The 19198-nt window shown below is 38.9% G+C and overlaps 1 protein-coding gene and 1 pseudogene across 3 annotated transcripts in view; one reads left to right on the top strand and one right to left on the bottom strand.

Moving 5' to 3' along the window:
* Positions 1 to 19198, top strand: part of NDUFAF2 (NADH:ubiquinone oxidoreductase complex assembly factor 2) — a 185226-nt gene that overhangs the window by 90412 nt on the left and 75616 nt on the right. The gene's annotated exons all lie outside the window — the stretch shown is intronic.
* On the bottom strand, positions 2287 to 11973 carry LOC102405477 (annotated as a pseudogene).

Raw genomic sequence — 19198 nt, 5'->3', positions numbered from 1 at the left:
TTGACCTACGTATTTGCGTGTGTGTTTATATAAATATATGTTTATTATTATAACTATTTTCTATTTAGATTTTTTTTTGTAAATGAGGTGAGGAATTTTGATTCTTGCTTTTACGAAAAATACATGGAGTAGAATCTTTAGGTTTTGTATACAAAGAGTGATAGAGTTGTGACACAATAAAACTGTTTTATAAGATAATTCTCTTCCTTCTGGAGAAGACATGAGATTGAGGACTCAAAGAAAAAGACATAAAATCGCAGTGAAAGGAGAGAGGAAAATCAGCATGAGGGGAAAGTGGAGCCAGGTATAAGGCTCTCACATAAACTCTCGTTACCTGCACATTTTCTAAGAGTGAACCACAAATGTAACTCTGGGCTTTATAGCAGCAAATTCAAATGGAGAAAGCCTTCCAGTCAGAACTTCACAGTGGCTATGAGATCAATCATCTAAACAACTATCTTGGAGGAATATGACTAATTTTTAGTTTACAAAAATGAAAATAGCCTCCTTTTGCTTTTATTTCTTAAAAAATGCATGTTTCTTATTTTAAAAAAGCCAACCAATCAAAAAAGTACAAAGTTTCTCTTGTAATTACCCCGCTGGAGAATCCCAGGGACGGGGGAGCCTGGTGGGCTACCGTCTATGGGGTCGCACAGAGTCGGACAAGTCACTTAGCAGCAGCAGCAGCAGAGATAATTTGTGAACATTCTGCTGAGCTTCTTGGTGGTCTGTCCAGAAAAGGAAACAAAGTTGGTCACACAGTTCATACTGGCTGATGTACTTTCCCAATAATATAAGTGCTTGTAAATTTTTCTGCACCATCAATAATAACGCTGGGTTAGTGTTGTTAATTTTTCCTAGTCCCGTAAAAGAAAAATGACATTCGTTTTCTATTATCCTCAGTACTCATATCTGATGTGAGTCTCCCAGGGTTTTCCTATGTAGGTATTATACAGTGTAATGAACAGGTGTCTTTTACAGCATCACTTGATTGATTTGATACCTTTTTTTCCTGAAGTATTTCTTATAATTGCATTAAAATATGGGTAGTGGTGTTTCACCAGATTTTTAATTCAGTAAAAACAGTTTTGAGTAATTAGAAGGAGGGACAAGATAGGTGAAGTGGATTAAGAGGTAGAAACTACTAGATATAAAATAGGTTACAAAAATGTAACGTGCAGCACAGTGAATGTAGCCAATATTTTTATATGGAATAAAATCCTTAAAAATAACATCACTGTGTTGTACACCTGAAACTAATATTTTGAGTCAACCATAATTCAGTTAAAAAGTGGGGGGAAGTTTCTCTGTGGGCCAAAATGACATGGTCTGGTATTCTGTTTCTTTGGGTTTGTTTTTTTTTTTGAACTGAAAGGTCTGGGTGTCATTTATTGATAGTAATTTACATAAATGTCTTCTTCCCATGGTCATTTCTTTCAAGGCACAGGCACAGAGCCCTCTAGAAGGACAGTCTCTGAACCAGGGAGACAGGAACACTGGATGCACACGACTTTGGCAGGCCCGTGCAGCCCTGGGCAGATGCAATCCTTCAAGCTGGAAATCCACCGGGTATTTGAGACACAAAGGTGGGAGGTAGAAAGGAAGGCCACAGGACTCTCGTCTCAGTCCAGGCCTGCTCTCACTATCCAAGTCCATTCCAGGACTCTGGGGAGCGCAGCAGATCAGGCCCACCCACCTTCACGGGGGCAGATTCTTCAGTCTGTGCTGTTTGTACACACCTGCCTCCTCTGGTCCCGCAGTTAAAGAGCATCAGCTTTATGGTAAGAGAAGGATCGCTTCCTCTCTGACCTTCCCCAGCACCTCTCTTCAGCTGGGTCTGTGCAGGAACCACTGGAGAAATCTGAGGCCTGTGTTCCCCGTTCATCTGTGTGTGCCATTTCCCTCAAGTCCTGCATCAAGGGTTGGTTGGAGGCTACAAGTTTACTTGCTGAGTCCCAGCTTGTCACACACAAAGCCCTGCCTTTCTTCTGCCAGTTGCCAGTGCCTGGGCTGGAGTACCAGCCGGCCCCAAAGACAGGAGCCAAGCTGGTCTGTGTAAGTACTTGGCAATTTTGGGTAGGGAGGTGGATTGAAAAAAAGGGGGATGGAAATGAGAAGAATCAAAGAGCTTAATCTGATTGAGTAAGAGATCTGAAGTGATTTTACTTTAATGTTCTTCACTTTAAGCCAATCATGAAGTTTCACAGTGATTTCTGGGGTAGCAGAAGGAAGGTGGTGCTGAACATCTTCGGGGCTGTGATCCAGACAGCCCAGGAGGTGTGGGCCTCAGGGGGGCAGAGGGAGGAGCACCGACTGTCCGCAGGGCAGGTAGGTGATGTTCCGCGAGCGCGGCAGCTCCTATGCGATGTCCTCCGCGGCCTCCCGCTTGCGCAGCTGGATCACTGCCTGCGATGGCAGTGGCGGTTGTGTGCGAGTTGGCGATCAGCTCCGCTGCCTTTAAGTCGCCCTCCATGGAGATGATGGCTTCCTTCTTTTGCTTCTCAGCCTTTTCCTCCACAAATCTGGCCCTCTCTGCTTCCTGCTGAGCCACCTGTTTGGCTTCCACCTCTCTGTGAACTTCCCAAAGGTCAAGGATAGGTCATCCAGGATGAGCCCAAAGGTCACTGCTCGCTCTGTGAGGTCATCGCTCACCTGTCTGGGGGCCAGCTCTCTCTGGGTGATCAGTTCTCCAGCCGAGCCACCACGGACTGGAGGATCTCTGTAGTGATGGACTGGCAGCGCACTCTCATCCTAGTCCTCTCCAATGCTGGGGAAGATGTGAGGAAGCTGGCTAGCCACCGGCCAGAAGAGGATGCATATGGTGGTGATGGCATTCTGTAAATCTTTGCTACCAGTGTTTACTGGCACATTACGTGGTCGAGAGCGGCAGTCAAAGATAATTGGTTTCTGTACCCAAGGGATGAGGAAGTGAGTCCCTTCTCCTATGACAATGTCCTGCACTCCACCGAACCCATCAAAGATGACAGCTCTGTGCCCAGCATCCATATTATACAAGGCAGAGTTCACCACGCCTCCTGCAATGGCCAAGGCCAGGCCAAACTTGCCAATAGACTCTTTGGCAGCCGTGTCTCCTTTGGCTGGACCCACTCACACCTGCTTCCACTCTGACCTCCACATCTCAGTTTCTTTGTTGATTTGGCTTTATCCAGGAATATATTTGTAGAGACCACTGCTGCTGCTGCTGCTGCTAAGTCACTTCAGACCACTACTCTCCACTAAAATCCATTTTCTCCTTCCTGAACACACAGCTAGACTACATGTACCAGCATCTTTTAAAATTAGGTGTAGCTAGTTTTTTATGTTCACTGTTTTTTTCTAGTTCACTGTGAGTGAAAGTAATGTGAGTCACTTCCTGACCTGGCCAATAAAACTCTGCATATATGTTTCTCAGGGCCCTCTCTTCTTTTTAGCTGAGTGAAATGGCAGTGCTCAGGAAACCTTGAAAGTCACATGTTGACAGTGGCTGAATAGCCATCAGCACGGATCCTTAAATGGCTGACTTACCTGACTGTCTACCCAGGATGGTTATGTAAGAAAGAAATATAGTATGATTAGAGAGGTTTTTCTATTAATATAGACATGAAACAAGAAGGGCCTGGGTGGGGGTTAGGGGTGTAATAATGATATAAAAAGATTAAATTAGAGGAACATTAGTAAGTATTTATGTATTTTGTTGAAAGTTTGCATCATGGATGGCGAGCAGTAGTAAAATCAATTGAAATTATCTTAAAATAATTTTAAAACATACTATTGACCAATTTAACAAGAAAAATACAATGTTAAGTATATTCATATTAATATTATGAAAACAATTGAAGTTTTTAAATTAGGAAGTGAGTAAAGCACTAGTACAATCCAAAGACTTGAGAGATTTTAAGGGAAAAGTGACTGAGGCTCAGGACAGGTGGATGTCATAGGAGGGAAGAGGAGTGCTCATGCTCAGTCATGTCTGACTCTTTGTGACAACTTGGACCATAGCCCCCGGGCTCCTCTGTCCCGGGCAAAAGTACTGGAGTGGCTGGCCATTTTCTATTCCAGGGGATCTTCCTGACCCAGTAATTGAACATGAGTTACCTGTGTCTCCTGCATTGGCAGGCAGATTCTTTACCACTGAGCCCCCTGGGAAGCCCAGATGTCATAACGACTGATGAATCAACAGACCAGACCATAGGTTTCCAAGTCCTGATGAGTTAGTCCTAGACAGGAGATTTGCAAGGCCAGAGAGGGCTTGGCAACTCAGGCACTTGACATCATCCTTAAGCCATAGACAAGTTTCAGTAGACCATGGAATTGGTGTGCAGGAGTAGGATCTGTCTTTCCACCAAGAATAGATTCTGTCCAGACAGGTGAGAGCAGTTACAAGTACAATGTATATGGAGCAGAGGCATATAACATTCCCTTTCCTGTAACAAATTGGATTCAAATCAGGTTATCAGGCTAGAACTGAAGTACAGGGGAAAGGCCAAGGGACAAAACCTTTGCTACTTGACTGGTACCAAAACAAAAATGACCTCCTATTGGTACTTCACTAGTGGTCCAGTTGGTTAAGACTCCATACTTCCACTGCAAGGGGCATGGATTTGATTCCTGGTTGAGGAACTAAGATCCCACATGCTGTGCCCTGAAGCCAAGAAAAAACCCAAAACAAATCAATTACATTTTAAAAAGTTGCTTCATATTGATTGCTTAGCTTGGGGTGTCTTATTTCCCCGCTTCAACATGGTATTCCCACATATGAGAACTTACAGAGTTTACCATGAAGACAGGACAACTTCAGGGGCTAGATACTAAGGATGTGTTACAGAAAGATGCAAAGCTCTGTGTAACAGAAGTGTAAGGACATCAGTTCATGGTTGGTGCTCAGTAAGTGGTTAGTTATACAGGGAGGCCTGGCGTGCTGTAGTCCTTGGGGTCGCAAAGAGTCAGACATGAATGAGGGATTGAACTGAAGTGGTTAGAGTAATAGATGTAATCCTGGTAATTTTCATCATAGAGATGAAGTTAAAATATTGAGATCTAATATTATCTAATATCATTGGTGTAACTTTAATGAGCCACTGCAGAGTAGCAATATATCTCCATCATTTTTTTGAATATTCCAGTGTGTGTACTGAAAGATTCAGATTCCACAGGACAAGGCAGATGTTCATCAACTCTAAAAAGGGGGAAGGTATATGCAATATAGTTTTGTATCAGAATTCTATTCCTGCATTTGCCTTGGAAACCACAGTGAGGTCTTAATGCTTTTATATTTTTGTTTTAAAGCAAGTTCCCAACCTACTTGAATTCCAAAAGTTCCACATAAGCAGCTTGCTTAAATTGAACACATTTTTCAATAGTAATTGTGTTATAAATGGCGCTTCGGTTTCCAGAATAATTCTCAAATCCCTTTTAACCCTCAATTCATCTGAATTGCTGCATGTTTAGCAAAAACACTGGAGAAGGCAATGGCAACCCACTCCAGTACTCTTGCCTGGAAAATCCCATGGACGGAGGAGCCTGGTGGGCTGCCATCTATGGGGTTTCACAGGGTCAGACACAATTGAAGCAACTTAGCAGCAGCAGCAAAAACACGTATTGGTTAGCAATGGAATTAAAGAGAGTTGTAATAACTCTGAATGAAGGCCGTGAAATATTAGTTGCTCAGTCCTGTCTGATTTTTTGTGACCCCATGGAATATAGCCCGCCAGGCTACTCTGTCCATGGAATTCTCCAGGCAAGAATACTTAAGTGGGTTGCCATTTTCTTCTCCAGGGGATCTTACTGACCCAGGAATCAAACCCCAATTCCAAGCAGATTCTTTACCATCTGAGCCACCAGGGAACTCTACAGTTTTCTAAAAGGAGAGATGAAGGAGAAGAAAAGAATATGTGTGTGTGTGTGTGTGTGTGTGTGTGTGTATATATATCAGATCAGTCGCTCCGTCGTGTCCGACTCTTTGTGACCCCATGAATCGCAGCACGCCAGGCCTCCCTATCCATCACCAGCTCCAAGAGTTCACTGAGACTCACATCCATCGAGTCAGTGATGCCATCCAGCCATCTCATCCTCTGTCGTCCCCTTCTCCTCCTGCCCCCAATCCCTCCCAGCATCAGAGTCTTTTCCAATGAGTCAACTCTTCGCCTGAGGTGGCTTCCCTTGTAGCTCAGTTGGTAAAGAATCTGCCTGCAGTGCAGGAGACCCCCAGGTTTGATTCCTGGGTTAGGAAGATCCCCTGGAGAAGAAAATGGCAACCCACTCCAGTATCCTTGCCTGGAAAATCTCATGGACAGAGGAGACTGGTGGGCTGCAGTCCATGGGGTCACAAAGAGTCAGGCACGACTGAGCAACTAACACTTACTTACACTTACTTTTATATATATATATATATATATATATATATGAAGACTTTTTCAAGTAGGTTTGACTTAGCTGAAATTTTTTTCAAGTGGGTTTAATAATAAAAGGTGGAATAAAAGAAGAGCCCAAATTATGCCTTAGTCTTTCTGAAGGGCAAGGAAGCAGGTGGGCTTTGGATTGTTATGAGCCCTTTGCCAACCAATAGGTGGTGCTTTTGTCATACAGTAGTTAAGTTGCTCTCGGCCCAAAGGGCGAGGAGGGTGTGGGAAGTAAAAGTGTCAGCTAAGTACTACGCACATAAATGTTGCTCAATAAATATGATTTTGCTCTTCTGCATGAATCAGATAATACTGATGAATAAAACCACTTTAGCAAAATGTTATTGATATGTTGCTAAATTATATTGTCTCTGGACTCTGGAAGCTTATAAAGAAGTAGCAAGGCTTAGGAAAAAAGTGTTAAGCTTTATCATTTATTACTACTAAAAAAGAAATTTTAAGTCCAGTTATTTGATTCTTTTGCAGGTAATATCCTGACGTGCGTTACCAGTATACTCTTGACTAGAGACAGTCCCCACATTCTTGTGCACAGTAATTTGGAGACACCCGTCTTCAAGTACTCCGCAACTGAAGTAGGCCTGTATCTCCTTAGGGCTTCCCTGGTAGCTCAGTCAGGAAAGAATCTGCCTGCAATGCAGGAGACCTGGGTTTAATCCCTGGGTTGGGAAGATGCCCTGGAGAAGAAAATGGCAACCCACTTCAGTATTCTTGCCTGGAAAATCCCATGGACAGGGGAGTCTGGTGGGCTACAGTCCATGAGGTTGCAAGAGTCGGACACGATTTAGTGACTACACTACCACCACTCCTTCGGGTATGAAATTTAAGGAACAGTCCTGCATTGTATTACATGGATCACTCAGGAGTTTGTGACAGATCGCAGGATTAACTACGTGAAAGATTGGGTAGGAAGAGAAGCAATATGGTCTTTCTGCTATTCACAAGATCTTGATTTTGTCTGGAGAGTGAATATATGTTCATGGGTGGATTTTGCAGTTTCAGAAGTGCAGTACGCGGTCTGTGTTAGTGAATTGCACAGTGCTTCTTGGAACTCTAACAATGTAAGGAGGTTGTCTCCAGGGAAGGGGAGGAGAGAAAAAGTAAATTGTACTTTGGACCCCTGCCTGCCTCAACCAGAGAAGCTCTGCTTTGAACAGTTTCATAAATTCATCTACTAAAGAAGGTATTTTTAAAAACAAGAGTTTGAAAATTATTGACACCTCAGTCTCTTACCAACTGAGCCCAGTTTTTATACTTAGAAATCTGGTTCACAAATACTAGTATAGTTCCTATTAAATAGATGTATGTATCATGAATGTATCATGTTTCATTAGGTGAGTATATGTGGTCTCTTTCTATATCAGAATAGATTTCTGTTCATTCATAAGTAGTGCCTGATGTTAACCAAACTAAATAGATGAATGAAGGGTATTAGTAATTTCATGGACTAATAACTAAATATATATATATTTTAAAATTAAGACTAATGCATCACAAAATATACTCTATTTTCACTAAATTATCCATATTTAAAACTGTCATTTGTTTTGTGAATTAGTCATGGTAGCTAACAGTGCAGTCCTTGATACTTTTATGATCTTTGAGAAATGGCCAAGAACTTTGATTTCTGTGAAACTGTTTGGGTCTAGAAAGTAATCAAATGATCAGCCATGTCATCTACCTTTCAAATCTGAAAATAAAATTTGAGGTAGTCCCAAGGTTTGCAAGTGGTATAGCGTAGTTTAATAATTCTCTAAATTTTAATAATATTTGCCACTTTAAAAAATTAATTCCTTCAGCTTTTCTCTTTACCTCTCATTGACAGCCCCAAGTATTCAAATGGAAATCAAATGCTTTGATTATATTTGTTTTACAACACTATGAGTGTTTGCTAATTTTGAGAGGAGGAAATACTATTCCTTTTTATATTAAGGATGTACCAGATTGGAATTTGTTTGTTTTAGCTAACAACTTTCACTTCAAAATGAAAAAAAAAAATTTTCAGTCAATCATAAATTTCCTCATTGTAAGAATAGTCTTTTTAAAACCTGAAATTTCTGTATAATATGTCTTAAAACCTGTTTAATTTGGCTAAAAAAAATTTTATATCCTCCTTTATTTTCCTTCTCTTTTTATGTGTATTTAAGACATTTAACTCATCTGTCATGATTCAGACATAGTTATATAGCAGCATCATCAAATGTTAGTTTTTTGTGTTATTTCTTCAAATGTTCAAATTCTCAACATAAATATACTTTATACATTGAATATAATTTAGCTTTACAAAGAACTGTAGAATATATTAGATGAATAAAGTACTTCAAGATACTGATTTCCTAAACATCAATCAAAACCAGAAGGCTGCTTCTCTTTCAGCTCTTCAAAGTGAACACATTATTATGTATGTTCATAAATAGTATGAATCCATCATTTGAATTTTTCTTTTTAATGATTAATTCTTTTGGGGGTGAGGGACAAGTGTAATTACAGCTGCACTTTTTCTGAGCATAAAAAATTCCTTGCAGTTTGGAAACTAGGTGATTTTATACAGAACATTCAGGTGTCTATTTTTTTTAAAACATAGCTATTTTCAATGTTTGATTTCTGCAGTAATGGAAAGGATATAAATGAAGTAAAATACTGGACATTTCTAAGATGTATGTGCCTGACTCGGGACCAGAATCAGAAAACCTACTGAACTTTTGACTTTGAATCTTTTTAGATTATTGTAATAGATTCCTCAATATATAGGGACTTCTCTTGTAGCTCAGTCGTTAAAGAATCTGCCTGCAGTTCAAGAGACCAGGGTTCGATTCCTAGGTCAAGATAATCCCCTGGAGAAGGAAATGGCAACCCACTTGAGTGTTCTTGCGTGGAGAATCCCATGGACAGAGGAGTCTGGTAGTCTATATAGTCCATGGGGTCACAAGAGTTGGACATGACTTAGCGACTAAACCACCTTATTGTTTGAATAGCATTTTGAGAATTTTCAAGTTTTATTTGCTTATAATATTACTGTTGTTGGTTGTTCAGTCACTTAGTCATGTACGATCTTTGTGACCCCATGGACTGCAGCACGCCAGGTTCCTCCGTCCTTCACTGTCTCCTGGTCAGTCAGTCACCTCAGTCACTCAGTCATGTCCGACTCTGCAACCCCACGAACTGCAGCACGCCAGGCCTGCCTGTCTATCCCCAACTCCCGAAGTTCACCCAAACCCATGTCCATCGATTTGGTGATGCCATCCAACCATCTCATCCTCTGTGATCCCCTTCTCCTCCTGCCCTCTTTCTTTCCCAGCATCAGTCTTTTCCAGTGAGTCAGCTCTTCGCATCAGGTGGCCAAAGTACTGGAGTTTCAACTTCAGCATCAGTCCTTCTAGTGAATATTCAGGGTTGATTTCCTTTAGGGTTGACTGGTTTGGTCTCCTTGCTGTCCAGGGGACTCTCAAGAGTCTTCTCCAGCACCACAATTCAAAACTATCAATTCTTCAGTGCTCAGCCTTCTTTATGGTCCAACTCTCACACCTGTACATGACATGACTACTGGAAAAACTGTAGCTTTGACTGTGTGAGCAAAGTGATATATCTGATTTTTAATATCTAGGTTTGTCATAGCTTTCTTTCCAGGGAGCAAGCATCTTTAAGTTTCATGGCTGCAGTCACCATCTGCAGTGGTTTTAAAGCCCAAGAAAATAAAATCTGTCACTGCTTCCACTTTTTCCCCCTTTATTTGCCATGAAGTGATAGGACCCAATGCCATGATCATCCTTTTTTTAATGTTGAGTTTCAAGCCAGCTTTTTCTCTCTCCTCTTTCACCCTAATCAAGACGCTCTTTAGTTCCTCTTCACTTTCTGCCATTAGAGTGATGTCATCTGCATATCTGAGATTGTTGATATTTCTCCCAGCAACCCCAGCTTGTGATTCACCCAGCCTGGCATTTCGCATGATGTACTCTGCATATAATATTACTATGGAACTCTAAAAAAAGACAGTAAATAAGAGTTTATTGTCCATGTGAAAAAGCATAGACACAAATTCGCAGTAGGTTCATCTTTTCTTGTCTTAAATTTTGATGTTCTTCCTGTGTACTTTAAGACCTAAATTTTACAAATGTTATTTACAGCCTTTGAAAAATTTATGAAGTCAGATTTAAACAAAAGAATATTGTTGTGCTATAAACTTGCCACAAAATGTTTATGGTGATAAAGGAAGTAGATCCCTTGTGATTTTTCCACTGTTTTTCTGGGTATAGTTTAAGACCTTTCACTTTTGGGTTCTGAAAAGTTAAACCATATTGTATAAGGCATTTTAGAATAACCAAGCATTTTTATATAATTTCGGATTTTCTAAGATAGAAGAAGCTGAGATTCCTTATGGGAAACCTGTAAGAATGGGGAAGCTAATAAGATTTTAGGTAATCCATTGAACTAGTTGGCAATCTTAAAAATTCTGAAAGCTTATCTGGAAGGCCTCTTTAATTACTTTTAAAAAAGTATTACCTGCTGAGACCTGCTGAGATAGTCTTCAGTGCTCACATAAATATATGTAGAATATGTCAAATTATACAATCATCTCATTTTCAAGCAGGAATGCCTCATTTGATCACTATGGGAAAATAATAGCTTATGATAGTTATGAATCAAATGTTAGTTTTTAATTGGATATCTATAATGATATTATGTGCAGACTTTGTAAATGCTAATTTTAAAGTGTTAAATGGAAAATGCTTACTGTTAGGATTCCAAAAAAAGCTTAGGGGCAAATACTGGCTCTACTACTTTAATTAGTTGTGTGTATTTGGATAAGCTAATCACCTTATGTCTCATTTTCGTCATCTGTAAAAGATTATTTTAAGGATAACGGATAATGTATCAAGGGCACATAAACATTGCCTGGTACATAGCAGGTTCATAGTAAAAAAAAGTTACCTCTGAGTAACTTCAGTCAAATTACACTGTAAGTCAAATTGGAAAATGACTTTCAGTGTAAGGATTCTTATTTGGTACTCTTAATTGATGTTTTTTAAAAAAATGTACAAGAGTTCAGAATAACAAGGTTTTAAGTATCCAAATCTAACATATATAGTATGGGTCTTGGCTTTCAATAGCCCACACTTTCATATATTATGCATTGACACTTCTAAGCCTCCTTTCGTATGCAAAATTCAGTCTTCTATACATCACCACACAGACTGATTTAGAATTATTACCTGGTTTGCACTGATCTCTGCCACTGGGGTAAAGGACCAGACATCAGTCAGGCAGCAAAGATCTTACTTGGCCATCCTGCCTGCTTCATTACCATTCCTCCAAGCCAGGGGCTCCTGTCAGGCATCAAAGGCCTGAATCTTGCTTGTTTTCAAGGGCATGGCTATCCCAGAGATGTGTCACTTTACTCAGCCCAATCTCTTTCCACCTCAAAGTCGCCCCTGAATTCCATTCATTCTCCTCGCGGTGCTCCACCAGCGGGAAATATTGGGCTGGAAGTAGACAGCTGGTTGAAAACCTTCACCAGGATTGCATGTGCTCGTGGGCCACAGCCAACATAGGCCTCCATCTTTGACTTGGTGTTCATGGAAGAAAGTTTATTCTCCACTGTGGTAGATATTTTGTGAGTTGTGATGCTTCAACATTTAAAGTCTGCTTAAATATTTTTCCTAGCCTGTGTGGATGGATTAGGAAAGAAGCAGTGGCCCAAGTCAGGAGAAACGTGGAAGTGCTGTTTCCTTCTTCTGGGCCATTGGTGTCACCTGCCTCAGACTGGTGCCTGTCAAGGGTCTTACTCATCAGTAGGGTCACCGAGACCCTAGGAAAGCAGTATTTGAGGTACCAAATTAGAAATTTTATAAATTTCTAACCAAGTAAGTTTTATTTAGTTTTCCAATGTGTAGGGACACCCTAAATGTAGAGGAAAGGGAAATTACATCCAAATAAAAAAAAGACAGAATCCTCTCCTCTTAATGATTCTGACCAGAACCATTCTTTATCAGGATGGTTATAAAATGATGATTTTCCAGCTCTTACAGTTACTACACATATCCTGTTTGGCTCTGTGGTAAGCAAGAGTGTTTTAATCTCTGTTTACTTATTCATCTGTTTATCTATATTTTTAGTGGTTTGGCTTTGTGGATTCCATTTCTTTTCAGTGCTATATAGTTCTTATGCATTTTGGTCTCAGAATCCCTTTAAACTCCTAATAATTATTGAAAGAGCTTTGTTTGTAAGGTATGTATTTAATATTTATTGTATTGAAACTAAAATGGAATTTTAAAAGTATTTAATAATTCATTAAAAATAACTCTAATAAATCCATTCCATATTTATGGAAAGAATATATTTTGATCAGAAATAACTATACTTTCCAAAACAGAAACATTAGAGAAAAGAGTAGCATTGCTTTGTTTTATATGTAAATCCTCCTAATGTGTGACTTAATAAAAGACAGGTGGATTTTTCATATCTGTTTCCTCATTCAGTGTGTTACTATATCACATATCATGTAACTTCTGGAAGACTCCATTGTACATTCATGTAAAAATTAAAAGAGGAAAATAACATCTTAGCATTATTAGAAGCCTCAGAAACACCCTAAAAGGGTCATAGGTATTCTGCAGATCTTCCTTTCACACTTTGACAATTGCTGGACTGTAATCCCTGGATTATTTTGGTGCTCAGATTATCCAAGATTTAGCCAGTGTCTGCACCTTCAAACTGGCTCTTAAGTCCTTGTAACAGGCCCCTATTATCATCATTATTTTTTTTTAAACTCTTGTTTTTTTGGTGTAACAAGATGTTCTAGGCTCCCCTTGAATCCACCCTGCCCTAGGCCTGAAATCAACCATTTTTCTGAGGAATCCTGATTTCTTTTGATGGATGATGGCATAGAGACCAAGATTTGAGAATTAGGAATCCTTCTTGCTACTAAGGTCTTTGCTTCTAGGCTCTTTCTGCAAATAGAACCAGAAAAGTGTATACATGTATATGTGAAAATACATATATCTGTGTACAAATACATGTCTATCTTAATTATCATAGCAAGTATCTCCAGTTTCAATCTGACCCCTGGTCTTTTTTGCCTTTTCCCATTGCGTGTCTATATATTCTTCCACAATGAGAACCCTGGCTTCCAGTAATATTAATACATATACACATTTGCTGAACCATGTATCTACAGTAGTTTCAGAATTGCCTTACCCATACCACTACAGAAAACAAAGATCCTATAAACAGTTCAGGATGTATCTACAGGTCTTTTCCTGCCCAAGACTTAGAGTACATATGCAAATACCATGTTCATAAGTTACCTGCTATAGTTCTTTCTTTTCTTTCCCCATTCAGTGTGGTTGTGTTTTTAGTCTGAAATAAAGTTGGGTTTATTTGTTTCAGCTCGCTTTCATTTCCTTTATTTTCCTTTCACATCTATGTTTATTTAATTTTTTGAATATATAGAACATAAGCATGTTTTCAAACTTATTCAAAAGTATATACTCAGACAAGTACCACTCCCTTACTACTTCTAAGATCTTTGCCACCTTCTTTCAAACCTAACCTAAGATTGTACATAACATAGGGTTTTTTGCAGTGAAGAGTAAACACAATCCAAACAGTGCTTCAGTGTTCATTGGCCATGTCCTATCCATACTAATTTCTTACTGGTATGTTGATTCCTATGCCCTGTTATCAACGTATGTGCCCCTGGGCCTGTCTCTCCAGACTAGTGTTCAAGATGACTTCAGGAGGTACAAAGACAACCCATTACATTTTAAAGATATTTATCTATTTTATGTATGTTTGAACACAATACAACTAGTATATTAAGTCAGTGATTTTCTGGGTTTTTTGAGGGGAAGGTAGGGTAAAGTAAAAGTGAATATTGAAGAATAAAGCAAGTCAAAATTAAAGAAAAATATTAGGGAATTAATATCACAAAGTGTGACCAAAATTGCAAAGCGGGCACTTGCATGAATGAAGTGTAGGGCTCTCTACTCGAGCTCTTCTTTCCCTTGTCTGTGTCCAGGGTCCTTATACTCTGTGCCAGAAACCCAGTAGAACAGATGAAATCTTTTACCTAAACCCATCATCTACCTGATACCAAAGAATCGTGTCTTTTTTCTTCTTTTAACTAAATGGATTCCATATTTTTTAAAACAAAGTTTTAAGTTTGGGAAACAATACTTTGGGCTTCCCAGGTTGTGCTAATGATAAAGAACCTGCCTATTAAGAGATGCAAGTTCAGTCCCTGGGTCGGGAAGATCACCTAGAGGAGAGCATGGCAACCCACTCCAGTGTTCTTGCCTGGAGAATCCCATGGATAGAGGAACCAGGTGGGCTACAGGCCAGGGGGTCACAAAGAGTCAGACACAACTGAAGCAACTTAGCACAGCCCTATTACTTACACAGACTTTAAATCCATATACCATTGACCATTATTGATCTAGCCAAATTCAGACTTTTGACTATTTTAATTTAATATTGTTTAATATTAAGTAAAATATAGTATTAATTATATTGTTTTACTTAATATTCATGGAGTATACCACTGTTGATTGTTTATTGTTGTATTAGGCCTTATTAAACCTATACATACATTAGATTTAATGTCTTTGTTATTAAGTTAATTTTTAAATGTAAATTAGACCATAAAATTGGACACTTGAGTAAGTACTTATATTTACTCCATTTACTAGATGGAATTTTTTTTTTTTGCTATGATATGTAGGATTGTCTTTGCAACTCTTGTATGAAAACATATTAGAATGAGTAAGTGTTCAATTTGTGCATAATTTCTTACTAAGTACAAAGCATAAGTTTTATTCCCAGTTCATAGTTGTACAAGTAGCATTTATTCTAAAGAATGGAATAGTCTTAAAACAGCTTATTTGAGGGGGAAAACCCATATCTAGTTACTAAGAGTTTATGCAATAAATTAAAGGCCTTATTTTGTATTGTTGAAGGTGTGTATATGTATTTCATAAATCTTTGATGTCATCTATTATTAGCAACTAAATCATGAATTACTCTTGTCTTCCCATATACACACCAATAGATAGGACTTTTGATTTTAAAATTCTTAAGATAGGTTAAATGAGGTTTATAAACTCAAGGGTAGGAAATGTATAGATATACACATATATGCATTTACTGGTGCTGTGAATGGTAGACCTCTCCATTCACTCCTCAATTTTATTGACGTACACTTAAAACCTTATAGAACCCACATGAACTTTCAGAAGCCCATCTGTTAGCATTTTGTATTTTAGATGATAATTTTCTGTACTTGTTATTGCTAAAAAGACATACTTACATCTTAGTATTAAGTTAGGGACTATATGAAAGCACAGATATTTTGACTCTCAAACGTTTTGAAAATTGTCATGTAAACATACTTCAGTAAATTTAGTCTATGCTAAATTTATGATAACTCTTGTTATTATGATGTGTTTATATATGTGGATATAAGTAGCATTTTAGTAAAAATATATGTATAGATGTTGAGCTTCTGCTATGAGAGTAATGCAGCTGTCATTGATGTAGGCTCCTTTTACCCTAATTCTTGTCTCTATAGCCTGGGAGCTTTACTTCTGATCCCTTGTCCTACTGTGTATTTATTAGGTAAGATAAGATAAGCAAAAGGGAACTCCTCTTGGAGAACCTCAGGATTAAATCAGCCTGATTAAATGAGTCCGTAATAAAATGCAGAGATTCCTTGGCCTCATCTCACAGTTTTTAGTCATTAATGGCTTTTCTATAAAATCCTACTATTACTAAGGCAGAGGAAATAAAATTAGCTGCTCAGTAATCTTCGGCTTCCCTTTTGTAGTTCCCTATCTCCTGCACAGTCACTCCTAGAAGTTTCCCTTGTCTATAATTGTAAAACAATTTTTTTGGGGGTGCTCCTTTTGGGATGTGGGATCTTAGTTCCCGGATAAGGGATGGAACATGTGCCCCCTGCATTGGGAGCGTGGAGCCTTAGCCACTGGACCAGCAGGGAAAGTCCCGAAGGAATTTTTTAATTGGTAGAATTTCATGTCATATAGGAGAGAGATTTGCAGGGAACAAAGTCAACTTCTTGAATTATATCACCTAGTCTGTTTGGATTAGTGTAAGGTTGGCCTAGGAGTGGGAAGAGAAAGTAGTATTTTGCAAGGCCCAGATTTCTCTCCCTGACTGGTTTGATCATTGTTAAGCCATACTCCTCCCCTCACCATTATGTACCAGTGTCTTCTCTCTTTTAACTTGCATTGCCTGAAATAGGCACACTTGTTAACCGTTGGGACATAGAAAATTACCTGGTTTCTTCAGGATTAAAGTTTCAATGACAAAGAAATGTGTTTTGAAACCATTATTTTGATAAAGTTGCTTCAAAAGGATATAATCAGGACTTTTTATTTATTGACATATAGTTTTACAATATTGTGTAAGTTTCAAGTATATAGCAAAATGATTCAGATATATATGTATATATATACACACACACACACACACACGCACATGTATATAAATACACACAGAGACACATATATACACACACACATAGTTTTCAGATTGTTTTCCATTATAGGTTATCATAAGATATTGAATATTGTTCCCTGTGCTATACAGTAAATCCTTGTTGCTTATCTATTTTATGTATAGCAGTTTATTCCTATTAATCCCATACACCTAATTAATTCCTCATTTTCCTCCCTTTCCCCTTTGGTCACCATAAGTTTATTTTCTATGTCTGTGAGTCTTTCTGTTTTGAAAATAAGTTCATTTGTATTATTTTTTAGATTTCGTATATAAGTAATATATTTGTCTTTCTGTGACTTAATTTAGTATGATAATCTTTAGGTCCTTCCAGGTTGCTTCAGATGGCAATATTTCTTTCTTTCTATGGCCAAGTAATATTCCACAGTGTAGTGTATGCCACGCTACATCTCCTTTATCCATTCATCTTCTGGTAGACACCTATGTTGCTTCCATAGCTGGACTATTATAAATAGTGTGCTGTGAACACTGGGGTACATTAATCTTTTCAAATTAGAGTTTTCATCTTTTCCAGATACGTGCCCAGGAGGGGGATTGCTGGATAATTTGATATCTCTGTTTTTAGTTTTTTAGGGAACCCCCTATTATTTTCCATAGTGGGGCCAAAAATGTTGATTCCCTTAGGCAGTATCAGCAGCCTCTGGCATCTCTCCTATATATACTTGCAGGGTGTGAAAGAGTTAAACACTCTGTTGTTAATAAAAAATTTTTTTAATTGGCCTACAAATTAATTGCTTTCTCTTTTTCTCTACACAGAACCTAGACTTATTCTGCCAAAATTACTTTTTCATACAATGATAGGAAATTTAAAATTTCTGAAGTAGTTTTAGTGACAGTAGTAATAGTACCCTTGTCCAGGAGACAGGGAGGAAGACCGCCCCAAGAAAAAGAAAGGCAAGAGAGCAAAATGGCTGTCTGAGGAGGCCTTACAAATAGCTGTGAAAAGAAGAGAAGCGAAAAGCAAAGGAGAAAAGGAAAGATATGCCCATATGAATGCAGAGTTCCAAAGAATAGCAAGGAGAGATAAGAAAGCCTTCCTCAGCGATCAATGCAAAGAAATAGAGGAAAACAACAGAATGGGAAAGACTAGAGATCTCTTCAGGAAAATGAGAGATACCAAGGGAACATTTCATGCAAAGATGGGCTCGATAAAGGACAGAAATGGTATGGCCAGCAGAAGCAGAAGATATTAAGAAGAGGTGGCAAGAATACACAGAAGAACTGTACAAAAAAGATCTTCACGACCCAGATAATCACGATGGTGTGATCACTCACTTAGAGCCAGACATCCTGGAATGTGAAGTCAAGTGGGCCTTAGAAAGCATCACCATGAACAAAGCTAGTGGAGGTGATGGAATTCCAGTGGAGCTATTTCAAATCCTGAAAGATGATGCTGTGAAAGTGCTGCACTCAATATGCCAGCAAATTTGGAAAACTCAGCAGTGGCCACAGGACTGGAAAAGATCCGTTTTCATTACAATCCCAAGGAAAGGCAATGCCAAAGAATGCTCAATACCGCACAGTTGCAGTCATCTCACATGCTAGTAAAGTAATGCTCAAAATTTTCCAAGCCAGGGTTCAGCAATACATGAACTGTGAACTTCCAGATGTTCAAGCTGGTTTTAGAAAAGGCAGAGGAACCAGAGATCAAACTGCCAACATCCGCTGGATCATAGGAAAAGGAAGAGAGGTCCAGAAAAACATCTATTTCTGCTTTATTGACTGTGCCAAAGCCTTTGACTGTGTGGATCACAAGAAACTATGGAAAATTCTGAAAGAGATGGGAATACCAGACCACCTGACCTGCCTCTTGAGAAACCTATATGCAGGTCAGGAAGCAACAGTTAGAACTGGACATGGAACAACAGACTGGTTCCAAATAGGAAAAGGAATACGTCAGGCTGTGTATTGTCACCCTGCTTATTTAACTTATATGCAGAGAACATCATGAGAAACGCTGGGCTGGAGGAAGCACAAGCGGGAATCAAGATTGCTGAGAGAAATATCAATAACCTCAGGTATGCAGATGACACCACCCTTATGACAGAAAGTGAAGAGGAACTCAAAAGCCTCTTGATGAAAGTGAAAGAGGAGAGTGAAAAAGTTGGCTTAAAGCTCAACATTCAGAACACTAAGATCATGGCATCTGGTCCCATCACTGCATGGCAAATATATGGGGAAACAGTGGCTGACTTTATTTTGGGGGGCTCCAGAATCACTGCAGATGGTGATTGCAGCCATGAAATTAAAAG

Source organism: Bubalus bubalis, chromosome 19 (assembly GCF_019923935.1).
Source record: "Bubalus bubalis isolate 160015118507 breed Murrah chromosome 19, NDDB_SH_1, whole genome shotgun sequence".
NCBI classification, from domain to species: Eukaryota; Metazoa; Chordata; class Mammalia; order Artiodactyla; family Bovidae; genus Bubalus; species Bubalus bubalis.
This window is presented reverse-complemented; position numbering and strand designations above follow the sequence as displayed.